Genomic DNA, 19,962 nt, shown 5'->3' with positions numbered 1-19,962 from the left:
AATGCCTCATGGGGTGAACTGTGTGGGCATCAGTATGCCTGGGCTTTGTGTATATTATCTAATGTTTATGGTGTGGTTTGTGCCAACTTTTAGCCACTCCTGGGATAGATCAGTGGTGTTGAGTATAAGGGAAGCCCATGAAAATCTAAATTTAATCTCATTTTACTCAATGAGTTCAACTTTCTCCCAAAGACAAATAATTGTTTCTGAAGTATACAGCATAGTCTAAACTTGAGATTATGAAGAAGCTGAGCTGTCTGTTGGCAGTTCATCTTTAGGGAGACTGACTAAATGCAGTGTCCTTTCATTGGCTCGATGGTAACTACAGCTGCAGTTAAATCATTCAATCTTAGAATTGGAAAGGACTCAGATGTCATCTCTAACCCCTTCTCACAACATGACTCTCTTCTCTAACACCACCAGAGCGGTCATTCAATCTCTGCTTAATTAACTACAATGACAAGGGATTCACTTTCTACTCTACAAGAAGCCACATCCATTTCTAGCAGCCTTGAATCAATAATTATAATTTTTGATGCACTGAAATTTGCCTCCTTTTCAGATTTGCCAATCTGACAATCTCTAGCTCCAATCTGTAGAGCTATGTGGCAGAATCTTTCTCCTGTATCACAAAGAAGCTCAAAGAAAGCTATTCCACAAATCTGTCCATCCCTTGGTTAAACATTCTCTCAGCTGAGTATGGTTTTGCATCCTGTTTTAATGTCCTAATAATTAGAATAATACTCACCTTTTTTTTCTTTAACCACTGCAGTAGACGTACTGGATCATAGTCATACAGGTGTGTCCGGTGTTACATACAATCCCTAATGTCCTACATACAACTCCACCCCTTTATCTCCCACTAGGAAGAATACATTATTTGCCTGTTTCTGTCAGTGTCTCCAACAGAAGCATTACTAGATATGGATGTGTGTGCGTTGCTGAGCGCAGGTAGCGCAATTTCTAACAGGAGTGGTGATAGGAAGCAACCAGTGATTCAATGCTCATAACATCACATTAGTCAGTGGACTTATGTTTGTCCTTCAGTGCATCCTAGATAAAGGCAATGAATGATTTACACACTACCTAATTTATTTATATCTGTTTTGTTACTTCATATTTAGTAGGATATCGCTTAGGGAAGATTTATTCATTACCAAACATAAGATTCTTCCAATAAAGACCTTATTTACAAAAGAAAGATCTTCTCCACTTACGTTAATAATCTATAAGTTCACACTTGTTGGTGTTAAACCTTATCTTTATTCTTTTTGCTATTCTTTTTCTCTCAGGGCAGTGAATCTCCCATTGTGACTCTGAGCTGAGCCATAATCAAATGGGAGGTGTATAAGTCAGTATTCAGTCAAGGAAACAGAAACCAGCTTCTGTTTGAAAGAGGGAGTTTGATACAGGCAATCAGTCACAAAATTATTAGAATGCTTTCATTCTTCAAGAAGATCTTGACTCAGGGGCTTTTGGTCCCTTGTCTGAACTAGGTTGTTGGCATTGGGGTGCCAGGTGCTGATTGTTCTATTGAAAGGTATGTCATGAAGGGCAAGTTCTACAAACAGATTCTTAATATGAGTTAAGGTTATGTCCATGCTTTAGGGGTCCTGTGAAGTGGTGCCAGAGCAGCCTCAGCAACCAGCGTGTCTGAGCTCTGAATAACACCATCTTCTATCCTGTTCTTTCAGCTCAAGGTGTGATAATGGTTCCCTACCATTATTCACGTTTAGGTAATCTCTTTTTCACCCTTTTTGCTTCTTTAATCCTTCCAATAATTTTGTAACAAAGTCCCTAAACAAAATTTTATCTGTTAGAAATACCTAGACTGGTTTCTACTTTCCTGCCTGTGTAGTACAACTTTCCTTGGATGGTATAACTCCAAATCAACCATGATTCAGTAAGCCACAATGAGATCCACTGCCTTAGAAATCACCATTTCCCTAGCACAAAGCATGCTTGAAATTTGGGGCCTAAATTTCCTGCTTTACAGAAGGTAACAACATATAACTTCTGCCCATATCATCTTTGTTTCATTTAGAGTTAGCTTTTGTTTTGTTTTGTTTTGTTGTATGGTTGTATGGGACAGAAATTCATTCAAAACACCTTAAGATAATGCAGTTCCTGGACTCAGCTGCTCTCTTTCTTCCTCAAGGGCCATATGACCACTCTCTCATGATCTCTTTTTTTTTTCTGTGCATTTGCTCTATTCTCCTACTGACTTTCTCCTACTGACTTGGATCCCACAGTATTTCTTAACTTGAATTCTGGAGGAAGTGAATCTGATTAGCCCAGCACCCCTCTCTTTGTCAAGCAATGCTAGAGGCCTTTGACTATTGTGGATACTGGCTGCCATTAGGTCAGATTCTACCTGTGGTCCAAGCAGCTGTGCCCTGGGATGAAAGATACTTGACCAGAATGAAGCCCATTGGCTTCTTTCACATCAAGGGGGCAGAAACAACGTTGGCATGTTCAAGATAAGCTTCAAAGTAGATGGTGCATTACTTTTCCTGCCACAGACTCACAACGATTCAATGCCCAAGTTAAAAGCTATATCTTTTTTTCCTGTTAAGCTGGTGTGTTAACATGTATAAAATCCTTATAAAAATGGAGGCACATGGGAATTATTTTCTCTAAACCATTAAACAAGTTAGGAAATGTCCTGGACCTCATTTCTCAAAAAAAAAAAAAAAAAAAAAAGACTCTGACTGCAGATATTTAGATATTGATTAGGTGTGAAATAATAAAACACAGTAAACAAACAAACAAACAAACAAAGTCAGGCAGATCTGGGTTCAAAATAATACTTTAAAAAATCTTCGACAACGTGGGTGGACTTCAAAATAATCAGTGTGTATGAAAGAAGCCAGATTTTTTAAAGTACATACTGTATGATTCCATTTATACAAAACTATAGAAAATGCACACTAGTCTATAGTGATCAGCAGCTGCCTGAGATGGAGGTTGGGGGCAGGGAAGGAGTAACTTTTGGGAATGACAGATAAGTTCACCATCTTGATCGTGGTTGTCTCAGTCTGTTCAGACTGCTATAACAAAATACCACAGGCTGGGTGGCTTATAAACTACAGAAATGTATTTCTCACAATTCTAGAGTCTGGAAGTCTGAGATCAGGGTGTCAGCACGGTTGGGTAAGGGCCCTCTTCCGAGTCTCAGACTTCTCCTTGCGTCCTCACATGGTGGAAGGGGCTAGGGAGCTCTATGGAGTCCTATAAAGGCACTAACCCCATTCACTAACCCCTCTACCATCATGACTGAATCATGTCCCAAAGGTCCTACCTCCTAATAACTTCACCTTGGAGGTTAGGATTTCAACATATGAATTTGTGGATCACAGCAGTGGTGGTGCTTTCACAGGTGTATATTTATATAAAAACTTATCAAATCATACATTTGAAACATGTGCAGTTTATTGTATATCAATTAGATCTCAATAAAACGTAAAAAAATTTTTCTCTGTTCAAATAACTGGCAAGGTTTCTGTCCCCTGACTAGACCCTGATGGCACAGGCGGTTCTGGCTGGGGATCAGAGCTCCCTGTGGTATCTTTGAGTCTCTCTCAGTTTTGCTTTCTTGACATCACAAAATTTGACAAAGGAGTAAAGCAGAGGTGGTTTGGGCCTGGCATACATCCCAGGCAAATGTCATGCGCAGCTCCCATGTCCGAGCCTAAGTAACACAGCTTCTCATCCTTGCTTCTGATGTTCACCCTCTTGTAACTGAAGCACTTGGCTTCATTACTATGAAATATTGAGAAATAAAGTGTATTTTGCAATGGTGTAACTATTCGTTTCTCATTAAACCAAAGAAAACATTGATTGGAAAATGTCACAAACCACAGAAAAAGAAATCTTCTTATATGTTAAATCACTGAAATATACAATAAATGTCACCTTTTATGCTCACATCTTAATTTAAAGGGAGAGACATGTAACATAAGTCACATATTTCTATGTTGAGATAAGGGCCCCTCCCATGTTGGATCAGCATTTAAAAACAAACTGCTTCATGCATAAAAGTTATGTATGACATCCTTAAAACCTCTAAAAGAAGCTCTAGCATTAAAAAAACACAACTGATTAAATGCATTCCATTGTTTACTTTCTAAAATTTCAAAGGATCAAAAGAAATCTGTATCAGCAGGATTGTACCTTGTAAATTCATCCACCTATACCTCACCTTCTCAAGTCTTTTATTCCTACCACCTTGTTATTTCTTGCAGGTTCTTTCCCTTGATCTTCATCCTTGTCTATAACTGCCTTCTTTCCTGATACTCATTAGTTAAGTCTGGTGTTAGTCCCTCATATCTATCCTTGCTTCCTGGAGCCTTAGACTTTCCCTCCACTTCCTTTGATTTCCATATTTCTGCAGTTTATCCCACCCAGTGGCTGGTTTGTGACACAAAAGTATTGGTGGATGCTTGAGAGACTAAAAGTTGTTCCAGTGGTTTTGGAGACAATTAATCTGACACCAGTTCACTTTTAAAATACAGCTTCTGGGCCAGATAAGAGAGGATCTGTTTAAAGATGCTTATTGACACAGTAAACTTAAAAGCCAAACTACCATTCAGGTCCTGGACTTCATTTCTTGTGTTGATTTAGGGGATCATTGTTTTTTCCCTCTTCTCCATTCTCTAATTTATGATTCCACTCACACAAATAAATATTTCAAAATCCAAAATAAGGATGTCTAGGTTATTTTTCAATTCCACCATGCCTCTTTTCCTCCAACTCAAGGCTGCCACACATTTTTTTAAAATTCTGATTTCTTACCCTGATCAGATGAATAAAAGATCTTTGTCTATTATCAATATTTTTTTTTTATTTTAATCAATATTTGACTTTTTTTCTTCTCATTTGTCTTCATCCCTCTCCCTGAACATGACATGTCCTATTCATTATCTCTCTCTCTTTTTTTTTTTATCTGAAGAGAAAAGGTGGCTGTTTCTGCAAGGAATGTAAATCCTACTTCCTGGTCATCCAACTGTGATCAATTTCACCTGGGAGACTGAACATACTACATCTATGAGTTGTGTAACATTTGCCAATAAGAATGAGATGGGTGGGCAATCTGCAAAGCAGCAAACATCCAGAGCAAGAGTGTGGACTGATGCCACAGTCACGCCTGTTGGGAAGCCAGCCCTTACCTACTGTTTCCTCAGTCTTCCTTCCACAGGTGTAGGCTGTTTACATGTTCTGCAGACCCCAGAAATTATTCCCATAATCCAAACATGAAAATCCATTAAGTAAATAAAACACCATGGCCCCACCCAGAAAAGGACTTCCACAAGAGTGACCTTTGTATTTTCTTGATCCGCAGTAAGCTGTGTCATTCTCAGAGTGGCAGGTTGGGGCTAAAGGGAAGAAGGCAAGAAGACTGACTGGTGAGAGTACAAGATTTGGATGAAAAGCCTCTTAAAGGAGAGCAAAATGCCTGGGAAGTACCATTGAAACAGTAAAACTGGGTGGTCAGGAAGACTTGTTTTCTGGTATATGCCTCTCAGGAAACTCTCACTTCAGGCTCTTGGACAAGTCACTGACATAGGAAGCAAAGATCAAGCACTTAGAAACATGTTTGTGTACAAACTCACACTCATTTATCTCTTCATTTATTCAAATATTATTTATTGAGCACTTACTACGTGGCAGACACTGTCCTAAACACTAGAAATAAAACAGTGGACAATATAATCACTGCCCTCATGGCAATTATAATCTAACAGAGGATGTAGACAAATAAATAAATATAAAATAGTTTCACATCTGACCCACAAAGGGGGAAGAAGCAGAGTAAGTAGAGAACCACAAGGTGGGTGTGGTTACTTGAGACAAGATTGTCAGGAAAATCCTTCCTGGGGGTGGCCCTTGAGTAGTGAATGGAGTGTGGAGGGAACCATGCACCTATCTGTGAACGAGGATTTCATAAGTAGGACTAGAAAGGGCACAAAGCAGAAGTGTGCTTGTTGTGTAAGAGCTGCAAGAAATAAGTGTGGATGAGCATGAGGAAGAGTGAACAAAATGGTAAAGAAGCTAGGGAACAGATGAGGGAGGGCCTTATAGGCCCTGGCAAAGAGTTTAGATTTTATTCTGATGGTATTGGGAAGCCATAAGATGTCAGCTTGGTGGTATTGAGATGATGATGACAATGATGATGGTGATCATGGTGTTGTGTGTATGTTCTACACAACATGTGCCAGACTGGGCTCCATTTCTGTAAAATGGAGTCATACAACCTCCCTACCTCCTGGACTTTTTTGATTATTAAATGATATTGCATGCAACGCATTTGAAATAATGCTCAATAAGAGTTATTACAGTATTATTGTAATCATCAGGCACCAGTCTATTTGTGCTCACCACTTCAATCCCATTTTGGCCCCCAAGTACATTTCAGGTACAAACATTTTAATCACAGTTGTGCTAACTTCAAAAAATGTTTGTGGAGGAAGTACTTTCCCAGTGAACCCCATTAAGCCAATTTAATTCTTTGATCAATGTCCCATATTGCTCAGCTTAATCATTCGTAGTTTTTCCCATGTTCATTAGCACTATTTTTGTTTCCATTTTAAATCTACTGCAAGATTAAACTATCTCTTAAGTTTAAATGATGAAGTCAAATGGCAGTTTCAAATCGGTATGGTTAAAAGATCCTGCTGCTTAAGAATCCTGAGGCTCAGGGAGGTTAACTGATTTTCCCAAAGACATTCAGCTAGTAATTGACAGAGGTGAGATCCAATCTAAGTTTATTTAATTCTGATACCATGATCTTTCACCATATGGTACTTTTCTAGGAAAGAAAGAGAGAGAAAGAGAAAAGAAGAAAGAGGAAGAGAAGGAAGAAGACCTACCTACCAGGGTTAATGTGAGGCTTAACTGACATAATATATGAGAAAGTGCTTTTGTAAACTGTGAGGCACTATGTTATTGTTAGTAATGACAATAAAAATGAGACCCATTTCCGAGTCTAGAAGAGCACAGTCAATGCATTCATTCCTAGCTGAGTGGGCTCACCTAGATTGGTGAGCTTCATTTCCTAAAGGTCTTGATTTGTCAAATGCATCACAGACCTACTTTGGCGTATCTTAAGAGCCTCCAGAAGGGAGAGGATAGATTTGGGAACCTGTTTGGATTGACCCAAGATGGGTCTAAGAACAAAAATTGACTACAGTGGCAGAGGTGGTCTTTAAGAGGATCCTGGAGATCTAAAACAACTTTAACTTGAGCTCTAAAGTACAACTAGGGCCTGTTGTCTGTTAAAGAGGGTCTAATTCAAAGAGTACGGCATCAAGACTTCAGGGAGATGATAGTTCTTGGCATAAGTGGCATTCGATAGTCCTTCTTTGAGGCACTGAGCTAGAGGCCAATGGTATGAAACGACACTATCTCAGCCTCAAGGAGCACACTGCTTCTTAGGGGAGACAAGCTTGCTAAAAAGAATAAAATGATACAATATCAAAGCCATGGTGGAGGTACAGGGGTGATACATCTACCCCACTAAGAGAAGAGTTCCTAATTTTCAAGGACAAATATTAGTAACAAGATAGACAAGGTGGAGAGTGCATTCCAAGAAAATAAGATTGTGCAAGCAAAGGGATAGTAATAAAAGAGAATGGAGCTGCCAAGAGAACATAGGCCATGACATCAGTGCAGAGGGAATGAGGCAGGTGAGGCATGCAATGACTCAGGTTCAGAAGGAGGAAAGCAGGTGGAGTAGGAATGGACAGGTGAACCAGAGAGTGGCTCAAATGGAGAGAGAGTAGGAAAAAAGGCTGGGAAAGAGGCTGAGTGCATATCCGTGCAAGGCAGGGTGGAGGCCACAGAGAAGCAGTCTCATGTCTCAGGAAAGAGACTGGCAGAGACCAGCTCTGGTCACAACCCACTGTAGACACTGACGCTTAAGATAGTGACCAAGGCCAAAGGTCATTTATCAATAGATAAGAAGGGGTTAGTTAGATAAAAGACATCTTGCAATTGCTACTAGACTAACCAAAAAACTAAACCTATCCCAAAAAACTAGGAAAATGAGCCTAGAGGTGCCAGTGGTTCCTGAAGGCCAGTGTCTTGAGCACAGCTTCTAAATATATGGCCCAGGACTGAGTGAGACTGGGGCTGCAGGTGGCAGATTTTGAAACACAACTGGTTTGGGGTGGGAGGGCTGCTGGAGACAGACACAGTTTATATCCCAGCAGTATCTGTGGGCTCTTGGAGATAAAGTTTTTCCTGATTCATTAAAAATTGTTGATTATATTATATTAGTAATAATTCATTAATAATTCAGTTACCATTTACTGAGTCTTTTTATTAAATTTTTACTTCCAGTCTGTGAGGTAGTTGTTATCACTCCTGTTCTGTGTATGAGGAAAGTGAGGCACTCTAACTTGCTTGAAATGAATTAAGTGGTGGCCCCCAGAAAGATAGATCTTTGTCCTAAATTCCTGGATCTGTGAACATTTCCTTAAATGGCAAAAGAGTGAATTATCTTATATGGGAAAAGTTGACTTTAAGTTAAGGATCTTGAGAGGAGGAGTTTACCCTGGATTATCCTGGTGGGCCTTAAATGCAATTCCATGAATCCTTATAAAATAATTATACAGAGGAGAAGACACATAGAGAATGGGAAAAGGCAATATGACCACAGAGCCAGAGACTGGAGTGATGCGGCTGTAAGCTAAGGAATGCTGGGTGGCCAGAGCCTCTGTCAGGTGTACATCTCTGCCAACACATTGACTTTAACCTTTTGGCCTCCAGAACTGTGAGAGAATACGTTTCTTTTGTTTCAAGCCACACAGGTTGTAGTAACCTGTTACAGCAGCCACAGGACACTAATGCATTCCTCAAGGTCACAGCGCTGAAGGTAGAACCAGCATTCAAGCCCAGGTCTCTCAAATTCCAAAGCTCTTGACTCCTCTCATACCGTACCATCCTACGATGGTGCTAAACTGGTTCAAAGTTTCTACAGAACAAAATGCAAAATCGTGATGTAGAAGCAGAATCTCATGGTGAATGACTAGAAGAGCTGGTGCCCATCACCATGGACTTTGCCATCAAGTGATGGAGCTGCAACTTGGCAGCAAACTAGAAAAAAGAGCCAGAACTGGAGACAGGAAGCAGGAGGTCTGAACGTCAACCCAGATGATGGGCTCAAGGTGAGAAAGAGGTCAAGGAAGCAGGTCAAGTATTCCAGACCGGGGAGACCACGGACTGCTAGGGGTCCGCTTATTACACATCTTATCACTAGACAGGCAGAATACATATGGGCTCAGGATACCGGCAGTGCCAAGAAACAATAAAATAGATTGGCGGTGACATGAAGAGCAGGAAGAATTTGCTTTTTTTTTTTTAAGGCATCAAATCAATCACCGTGGGAAAAGTCAGAACTTTGTACAACTTCCTAACAAAGCCATAATGTTTTTATTTTAAAGTATAGATGACTGGAGACTGATCATAATTTTTTTCTTTATTAATCCATTCCTGTATTACTACAACTATGGAAGGAAGGAAGAATCATAAAAGGCTGTCTCACCCCAGGAAGCCTGGGAGGAAGGAAGAAGACTTATCTGTTGTGGGTCCTGGGACCAAACAAGGGAAGGACCAGAGAGAGGCAGGGAGGTAGGGGAGGAACCTCTACTCACACTTCTGTTGTACATCTGACATCTGAACATGGTTTGAACCAGACTGAGATTGAGCAGTTGTGGCGGAGGGGGACGTGGCTTAAATGGGGCACATGATGTCCCAGGGATGCTGCAGCAAATGGGGCACATGATGTCCCAGGTATGCTGCAGCAAACACATAAAGCCAAGTAGATTCATTTGCTGAGGTTGCCATAACAATGTCACAGACTGCTGCCTTAAACAACAGAAATTAATTTTCCCACAGTTCTGGAGACTAGAAGTCCGAGATCAGGGTGCTGGCAGGGGGTTTTCCTCTGTGACCTCTCTCCTTGGCTTGCAGATGGCTGCCCTCTTGATGCTTTGTGCTCACCTGGTCATCCTTTTGTGCCTGAATATCCCTGGTGTCTCTCCTTATTCTTATAAGGACAGCAGTCATGCTGGATTAGGGCCCAAACTAAAAACCTCATTTTAACTTCACTACCTTTTTGAAAAAATGTTAACAGCTTTATTGAGGTTGAATTTACATGCCATAAAATTCATTACTTTCAAGTATGAAACAATCAATACTTTGTAGTAAATTTGTAACGTTGGGCAACCATCCCATGATACAGTTTTAGAGCATTCCCATCACCCCAAGAATCTCTCTCACGGTCACTGTACTCACTCCCCATCCCCACTCCCAGACTCAGGCAACCACCATTCTATCTCTATAGATTTACCTTCTCTGGACATTTCATATAAGTGGAATCATACAAGTCCACATCTTTAATTTTTTTTTCTTTTTCAAATTCTTTTCCCATTTAGGTTATTACAGAATATTGAGCAGAGTTCCCTGTGTTATCCAGTATCTTAACTTATCTTTTTATTTAGTTATTTATTTTTGGCTGTGTTGGGTCTTTGTTTCTGTGCGAGGGCTTTCTCCAGTTGCGGCGAGCGGGGGCCACTCTTCATCGCGGCGCACGGGCCTCTCACTGTCGCGGCCTCTCTTGTTGCGGAGCACAAGCTCCAGATGCACAGGCTCAGTAGTTGTGGCTCACGGGCCTAGTCGCTCCGCGGCATGTGGGATCTTCCCAGACCAGGGCTCGAACCTGTGTCCCCTGCATTAGCAGGCAGATTCTCAACCACTGCGCCAGCAGGGAAACCCTTAACTTACCATTTTAAAGGCTCTGTCTCCAAATGCAGACACATTCTGAGGTACTGGGGGTTAGGGCTTCAATCTATGAATTTCAGGGAGGCAAAATTCAACCTAAAATGCCAGTAATAGACCTTGATGTGGATTGACAAATTGGACAGAAAGAGAAGCGGGTCACAACACGCAAAATGGGAGGAAATCTGGGCATATTCTGAGAGAGAGAAAGCTAAGGTGACAGAGGATATCTAAACCCAGATTTTCTACACTCTGAACAAACTTCTACTAGTGTAAATGTGTTTATTTAAAGGATACAGGGTAAACAAAAGGTACAAGAGTTAGTACCCTGCACACAAAAAGCTCCCAATATACAAATGGCTTTGGAGATGAAAGTGAAAATAACATTTATTTGAGTACTTTCTACGTGTGAGGCACTGTGCAAGGTACCCTATGTATATTGACTATTTAACCGTCTGAGATAGGGACTACTCTTATTCTCATTTTATAGATGAAATAAATAAGGCACAGGATGGGAAATTAACTCATCCAAGGTCACACAGCTAAAAACGGATGGAGCTGTTATTTGAAATCAGTCTAACCCCAGAGCTGCTGCATTCAAGAACTACACAACAATGACAGAAGACAGTGTCAAAGAGGCATCAGTACCAGCCAGACCTGGGTTCAAATTCTGACTCTGTCACTTATTAACAATTTGCTTTTGAACCAATTGTTTAACTTCATGAGCCTTAGTTTCTTAACCATGAAATGGGAATTACATATCCCTTTCAGGGTTTTTATGAGGAATATATAAAATAATTACACCGGCATATTACATGCCAGGAACACTCTATATGTGCTACCTCAGTTAGTCCTTGTATCAACCTTATGATTATCTCCACTTTAAAGAAACTGAGGTACATTGAGGCTAAATAATTTGACTAGGTTTACAGCCAGTAAATGACAGAGTTGGGATTTAAACTCAGGCATTTTGAATCCAGAATCCTCATTCCAAATCTCCTCATATGAAACAAAGGAGGAGGTCCATGAATATTATTATTAACATTATTATTATAAAGATCAAACCCATGTGATTTGAGGACACTGAAGTACTAATTTGTCCAAGTATCCAATGTATGGTTAGGGACAGATTGAAACTTGTGGACTAATATTTTAAAATATTTGTCAACATTTACATAGAGGAGAATCCAAATGCTATACTTAGCAGTAGAACCAAAGACAACATCACCCAACCTCTCTTCTGTTATCCAGGGCAACTCAGCTCTGGTTCCACACTTGTATAACCCGGAGAGCAAAAGAAAAGTCCTATAATCTAGTGCATCCACTCTTCTTGAAGGTTGTGTGTCAACTGTGTGTTGTTCTTACCTGTGCTCATCCTAAGTGTCTTAGTCATCTTCCTTCCCACCATATACAGTCGTATCCCGGGAAGGTGTTCTGTTAAATACTATTTATCCATCTGGTCATATTCCCAGGAGTGTTTTAGCACCCCTTATATACTTGCTGCCTCAGCAGCTACTCAGCTGGCCTCCCCTTAGTACGCCCTGTAGTTGATGAAGCTACCACCAGCCTAGGCCTCCAGGTAGAATCAGAATGTATTTATAAGTAAAAAAGGACAGACACCCTACACACACAGCATGTACCTAGGTGAGAGTAACTCTCTTGCTCTCTAGTGAGCTTAGATAATTCATTAGGTTACATAGAAGCACACAGAGTCAAAGCTTTGGGGGTTGGGTAGGAAGGGGCAAAGAGGGCAAGATGGAAGATTGGGGCAACTGGGCTAGAAAATCCTAAACATTGGTAAGTTTTTTAAATGTTAGCTATGATCATTTTTGGTCTAGGAGTTAGAAGCCATTATTTCATATTTCGTACAGGGTTTTCAAAATCTGCACATCGATCTGTCCCATTTGCCCAAAGAAAGAAACGGTTGAAGCGACCAGATGACAGAGACAGCTTGTGTCCCTTCTCAGGACCTGGATGGGACCAATGTTAGGGCTGCCAGAAAAGCCTAAGCAAGTCCAATTTTAATAATGTGGATTTGGTGACAAATCCATCATAGTAGGCAATGTGTATGTGATCAGAGTGACTACGAAGTTTTGAATCAGGTCTCTCTCTGAATGTTCTGGGTCTTACAAAGCGGATTCAACCTAAGATTAGAAATCTTTACAAATTGAACATGCCATAAATTAAAGATTTCTTTTACTTCCAGGCATTCAGAAATTAATTCTCATATGCTTGAGTATTTTCATGTTTATACTACATTATAAAATAAAAACCTATTTTTACTAGCTTAACTTATTTGACTTATTAGTACCAATTTTCTATCAATGAACACTAGGCTACCTACTCCTTGGGGCAAAGAATGTATTGAATTCTCCATATCTTAAGGGACCTATACCTAGCAGATGCTCATTAAATGTTCACTGGAGGAAAAGAGGAAGGATTTTTGTCTTTTATTTTATATGTACTATATTTTAAAGTGGTCAAATAGTAATCCTTATAAAAGGTTGCTATTCAGACTTTTCCAGAAAGCATGTTTTGCTCAAAGCTGCACCCTATCCTTTCAACATTTCCAAACAGGCAACTTTCATAGAATTTACATGACTGCTTCAAAATTAAATTCACTTTTATTCTAAAGAATTTGATGAATGAAGTCATGAGGATCCCCAGGTTGATGCCATTATTATTAGCATTTCATAGGTGAAATGAGAATTTTCTGCTATGTTTCCTCCCCATGTAATGGCCCACTCATGAGCTGGGCACTGCTCCCAAATAAAGGGTTAAGGCAGCATTTGTCCTTGGAGCATTTTGTTTCCCTCCAGATCTCCCTTGCTGCTATAAATTTTTCAATGTGGCTTTTATGTAAATAAAGCAAGAAAGGCAAGACAGAAAAATTTATATATAAGCTTTAGGGGGAAAAATAAGGAATCTGAAACAGTTTATTGAAAATAAATGAATATGGAATGTAGAATAGAGACCAAAGAAGACATGAATATTTTGTCTTAAGTACCACACAAACAAACCCCTAGGGTAGCAGGAGGCCAATGGGGACTCTTACAGGGGCAACCAGGCATGCTTTTTCCTCCAGCTCCAAAGTCTCACTCACTCTAAAAAGCCACAGGTCCCACCAAAGACCACATCCTGGGCTGGTGGTCATAACTTGAAATTTAGTCCTATTTTGCGCCATCAAAATGTGACCTAAAGCAGGGTCATTTAATGTCTCTGCTGTCCTCCTGCATCTCCATCCGCCATAGCCAATATTTCAGGCCCTGCCTCCACTTCTGATAGGTTCGTATTTTCCATACTCTTTTTGTGTGTGTGTGTGTGTGTGTGGTACGTGGTCCTCTAACAGTTGTGGCTTTTCCCATTGCGGAGCACAGGCTCTGGACACGCAGGCTCAGCGGCCATGGCTCACGGGCCTAGCCACTCTGCGGCATGTGGGATCCTCCCGGACCAGGGCACAAACCCGTGTTGCCTGCATCGGCAGGCGGACTCTCAACCACTGCGCCACCAGGGAAGCCCCGTATTTTCCATATTCTTAATTAGCTTCATTGTGAAACGGAACTAGGTACTATTCATACCTGTGTACCCAGGGACTTCACACATAGCAAGCCATTAATACAGTATGTTATATGAAGGAACTTATTAAGAACCTTTAAGTATAAGGTGCTTTGTCAAGCACTCTGTTTTAAAATATAGGTTTTACAAAATGAAAAGACAACCTACAGACTGGGAGAAAATATTTGCAAATGATGCGACCGACAAAGGCTTAATTTCCAAAATATTCAAGCAGCTCAGACAGCTCAATAGCAAAACAAACAAACAAACAAAAAAACAAAAAAAAACAATCAAAAAGTGGACAGAAGAACTAAATAGACATTTCTCAAAAAAAGACATACAGATGGCCAACAGACACACGAAAAGATGCCCAACATCATTAATGATTAAAGAAATGCAAATCAAAACTACAATGGGGTATTCATGTCAGTCAGAATGGCCATAATCAAAAAGTCCACAAATAATAAATGCTGGAGAGGGTGTAGAGAAAAAGGAACCCTCTACACTCTTGGTGGGAATGTAAATTGGTGCAGCCATTATGGAAAACAGTATGGAGTTTCCTTAAAAACTAAAAATAGAGTTACCATATGACCCAGCCATCCCACTCCCGGGCATATACCCAGAAAAGACAAAAACTTTAATTTGAAAAGATATATGTACCTCAATGTTCATAGAAGCACTATTTGCAATAGCCAAGACTTGGAAGCAACCTAAGTGCCCATCAACAGATGAATGGATAAATTAGATGTGGTATTTATACATGATCCTCTGATGTGTTACAATGCCATCAAAACCTAGTATTTAGATTACCTAAAAAAAAAAAGATTCAACCCCAAAAATTGCATTATCTCTACTAAATTATTCCCCTCTCCCTGCTCATGGTTTAGCAAGACTTGGTCAGCTTAGGTTCACCAGACCAGATTTCATGACTATGGACATGTCAACCACCATAGGCTGTGTTAGAAATGAGCCACTTGGACAGGTGGCATCCTGGGGTGCAGTCTCACCATGTGCCCAAAGGCCTGCTTCTGTAAGAAACACTGCTACAGAGGTGATTACAAGAAGTCATTTGGCTTTGAGCAGTCCTGATGAGTCATCACTCTTGTTCCTGTGCAAGACTGGATTTTTCTTCCTTTTAACTAAAAAAAGAAACATACAGGCATTCCATAAATAACATCATCCTTGATGCAAAGAAAGGAAAGGCACAAAGGATGGAGAAACTAAAACAACCTAACTCTAGCACAGCTTGTACTTTACCTGCCTCCCCTGTCCTGGCTCAGTACCACCCAGATTACAGGGGCTAGATGGTCTCTTTCTGAGCCTGCCCTACCTTTGTGGGGGAGGGGGATGGAGGGGGGAGACATTCTATATCATGGAGGACAAAAGAGAAAGGCTTTGTTCACAGTAACAGAAATAGCAGACAGACAAGACCATTGATCATTTGCATTGGAACTTGGACCATCTCTGTGTGAAGTCATTAGGATGGCTATGGAGACAAAGCAAGGGATAGGAAGTGAGAGGTTGAGTTTGGACATTTTTAATTGTTTTTTAGGCATCAATATGACATGATCCAGTGTAAAAAGTACCAGTGTTTTCTCCTAATGTTGCCTTTGTTTTTACTGTGTGAACTTGGACCAACACTTTCACCACTGAGCTTTGTTTTTCCTACCCATTACAAGGAAGGCTAATCCTGATTCTTTCCTTCATTCATTCAACAGACAATTTTTGATCATCTGTGTGCAAGGCATGGGGCTAAATGCTTCCTTTGGGGAACCCATGGCCTAAGTGGCTGGGGGGGCTGTTATTTGATGAGATCTTGTGTACTTTTCAGACGATACAGTGAACCATAAATCACAGCTGCTCTCACCAAAGCATTTGGATGATTCTGAGTCCCTTTCAGATTTCACAGTCTGTGATTTGTTGAGGAAGTGACGTCGTTAATTCTTTTGGGCTCCTGGCAATGTTTTGAACTAGCAACTCATTAGATCTTTAATCTTTTTAAAAAAATTAAACCATTCTAATAATAGAATCATTCACAGAATTCCAACCCATGAAACAGTCAAAAGCAAAGCTGCTCTGGTTGGAGTTGAGACAGAAGGCCTGCAGCTTCCTGCTTGGACTGTCCCTCCCCTCCCTGGAGCACCTTCCTCTTAATCCTCGGACACCATAGAATTTAGTGTGAAAACCACTGCTCTGTTACCTTTCAAAGAGACACATAAACTGAACACAGTTTCACCTGAAGAAGAATGAGTTAGAGTGAAGTACATTGTTTTAGTCCATGTGCCTACCTTTGTTTCTCTGGCCCGCGTCTTGTGTAGAGTGAAGTTCACAAAACCTAAAAGTGAGCCAAGGGAGCAAGAACTGAATGGTGTAGGATCACTGGTGATGGCTATCTCCCTGAGTCTTGGGCGGTAAAGTACCTATTCTTCCAGTTTAGCACTTGACTCCCACACGGTAAGAGCAAAGTAACAGAATTTAATCTCTGCCTAAGTTTAATTGAGAAAATGACCGGGGAGATATCTACTGGAGAGAGCTTGGAGAACAAACCATTTCCTACACTCTGAGTTCTTTGAGGGCAGGATCCATGTCACCTTCATAGTTGTATTCCCCACAGCTCCAAGGACAGATATATGTAGTAAAAAATATTTAACAAATATTATTGATGAAATAAATGAATAAGTGAGTTAATTAATATATACTGTTTCAAAATAATTACAGAAAATCATCAAATAAAGATGGTATCCACTCACAAGTTCAGAAGAAAATGCATTGTGGACTTGTAAAATTAGGACCGTGGCATATTTATCTTGGAATGCCAACATCTCCCTTGATGTTTAGCACATGGTAGACTGTTTTAGATCACTTAGGCTGGTGTGGTGGTCTTTAATCATACTCTGAATTCTTCAGGCTGTCTTGCTTCCAGGCACATGGTAGGGTTGTACTTCCTGGTCTTGACTGGGGCCATTTGACCAAGTTTGACCAATGAGTTGTGGGTGGGAGTGATGTGTGTGACTCGTTGGCTGCTAGTTGAAAGGCTGATGCAAGACTCTCCAGGACTCTTCCCTCTGTCAGGTGACCAGCAATGATCCAACAAAGGGGGTGACAAAGTGAGCAACATGGGAGAAGTTCCCTCCAACAACTTCCAATGTGAGTAAGAAATACATATTTGTGGTTTGAACCACTGAGGTTGTTGAAGAAACACATTAAAACCTAGTTCATCCTAATTACTATAGCTAGGCTATAGTAATAAATAAATCCTAACACTTAATGGTTTAATAGAGTAGAAGTTAAATTTTTGCTCACTGACTGTACCACATTGGTGAGATGAGTATAGGAGGGTACACTGGTCCCCACAGTTATTCATGATCCAGGATGGTGGCCACTTTGCCTTATTGAACATACAGTTTTCAAGGTCATTTATGGACCTCTCCATCCCAGTCATATCATGTTGAAGTCTCAGTCACATGGTCACACCTAATTGCAAAGAGGGCAGAGAAATGTATAGCTATGCCCAGAAATAAGAAATGGATTTTGGTAGAGTTAGTAATCCCTGGCACATAAGTGCTCAATAAGTATTTGTTGAATAACTGAATAAATGAACAAACATAAATGCAAAATAATGGCTAGATTGGTAAAAGGATATTTTGAGTGTGCAGACCAGTGAATCAGTTTTACCTACACAGACATTATGACACTGCAGTGCCCTTCTAAGCTCCTAGTTCCCTAACCTAGTGTGCATGTTTCTACTTTTCTGAACCCAATCACATTTCCATTTATGCCCTCTACCTAGAATGATATTCAAAACAGTTAACAAACCAGTCAGAATAGATTTTGCCAATCAATCAGCATGGCTGCCAATTGTAAACAGATATTATACTAGTCATTTCAGGTGAATATGCTCTCAGCTTCTGAATCTAGCCACAGTGACCACATTATCCAAACAAGTGGTCAAGGTCAGAACATGTGATCTAATAAGTGACTAGGTCTAAATATTAAATTATGCAAATATTAAATTCATTCTGCTAAAAAAAGAAATACAACTACATAAAATTGAGACTGTCCAGGAAAATCTAAGATCAACGATCATCATGTTAATAATGGGAATTAGAATTCTTATAATTCCCCCAAGGGAATTATACTTTACGGAAGGTATAAACAAAGGTTATGGAGGGTGACAATCAGAGAAGACTTCATAGGACTGGTGGCATTTGAGAGGGTTTGGAAAGGTAAGCCATATTTTGAAAACCAGTGACTGGTAATGGTAAGGACTTTCTAAACAGAGATACCATCATACAGAACATTTTGTTTTTGCCTTTCTTACTACACTTACTCTAGTCTATCTTATATGCAACTTTTGTGGTTATTTGTCTTATCCTCTCTACTAGACTGTGATATTCTTAAGGGCAGGGAAGAACTCTATTCTCTCCATCTCATTTCTTTCCTACAAGGAAATTATAGGTATCTAGTAAGTGTCTACTGGCTGAATAATAAAGGATAGAAGCATTGAACAGTGACTAGAGCAAATTTAAAACACAGTAGCACAGTATCAGCAGAGTAAAAACCATACTTAGGATATCTATACTTTCAGAAGTCAACCTTGGAGATTCATGCACTTAAGGAAGATGCAAACCCTTAAAACATGAGGTCCTAGCTCTTAAAATAAACCACTATCCAAGGAACCTCCCCACCACCTTTATTTACTTCCCAGCCTTTGGCTGTTGGTTCATTTCTATCAGCCTCGGTGCAGTGGGCATTTATTTGCCTTCCTCAGACTTTAGTCTACCTTAGTTATCTACTGGGCAATCTCACTCCCTTTCTCCATTCTCTGCAAACTCTAGGCCTCACTGCTTTGCTTTTTCCTCTCCTGGCATAGAACCAGGAATGAAAGGATGAAAATAAATGAGCATTCTGTGATGAAGTGTTAATGGTAGGATCACCAAGATATTCGTATCTTGATCACTCTTACTTAAAAGTTTAGCTAATGAAATAGAAGAGAAATCTCCAAGTTTTTGTATAGGTAACCGAGAATTTCTTCACATGGACAAAAGAAAACTCCTCTGATGTACTTCTGTAAAACATCAGGAAAAACCAAATGGAGGTCAAAAGGTGAAGGAACATTTCCACATGAACAAGAATAAAGTAAAACAAACAAACAAAAAATCCATCTATTCTCAAAGGACACTGGGAGCTGAGTGATCATTAGAACTTGATAAGGGGATTCAGGAGACATTGTAGCCTTTCCCTGAAGAGAGCCTTTGGCCTTTAGGGGCAAGAAGATACTGTAATAAGACAGAAAACATTGCTGCATCCTTGTACAAACCATAAATCTTCCACTCTTGGAATCCTGGATTCAGCTCAGGCTGCTTAACCTGTTCTCATTTTATAAAAGATGAAACAACACTGCAAAGCTCCAGAGAAAACAACTAACATTCATTATCAACAGGATGCAATATATGAAAATGAATCAGAAAGATTAGAACCATCTGGAAAGAAAAAAGCTGAGAGGGGATATGTTTTGAATTCTTTAAAAGACTACAGAGTATGAAAAAATTGTGTCACATAAAGTATCCACTGACGGTACTGAGTATATATGTGAAGTAGGAGCTAACTCTTGGATTTAAAAAAAAT

The sequence above is a fragment of the Lipotes vexillifer genome, unplaced genomic scaffold (assembly GCF_000442215.2).
Source record: "Lipotes vexillifer unplaced genomic scaffold, Lipotes_vexillifer_v1.1 scaffold111, whole genome shotgun sequence".
NCBI lineage: Eukaryota > Metazoa > Chordata > Mammalia > Artiodactyla > Lipotidae > Lipotes > Lipotes vexillifer.
The sequence above is the reverse complement of the archived record's forward strand: the minus strand, read 5'-3'. Positions refer to the sequence as shown.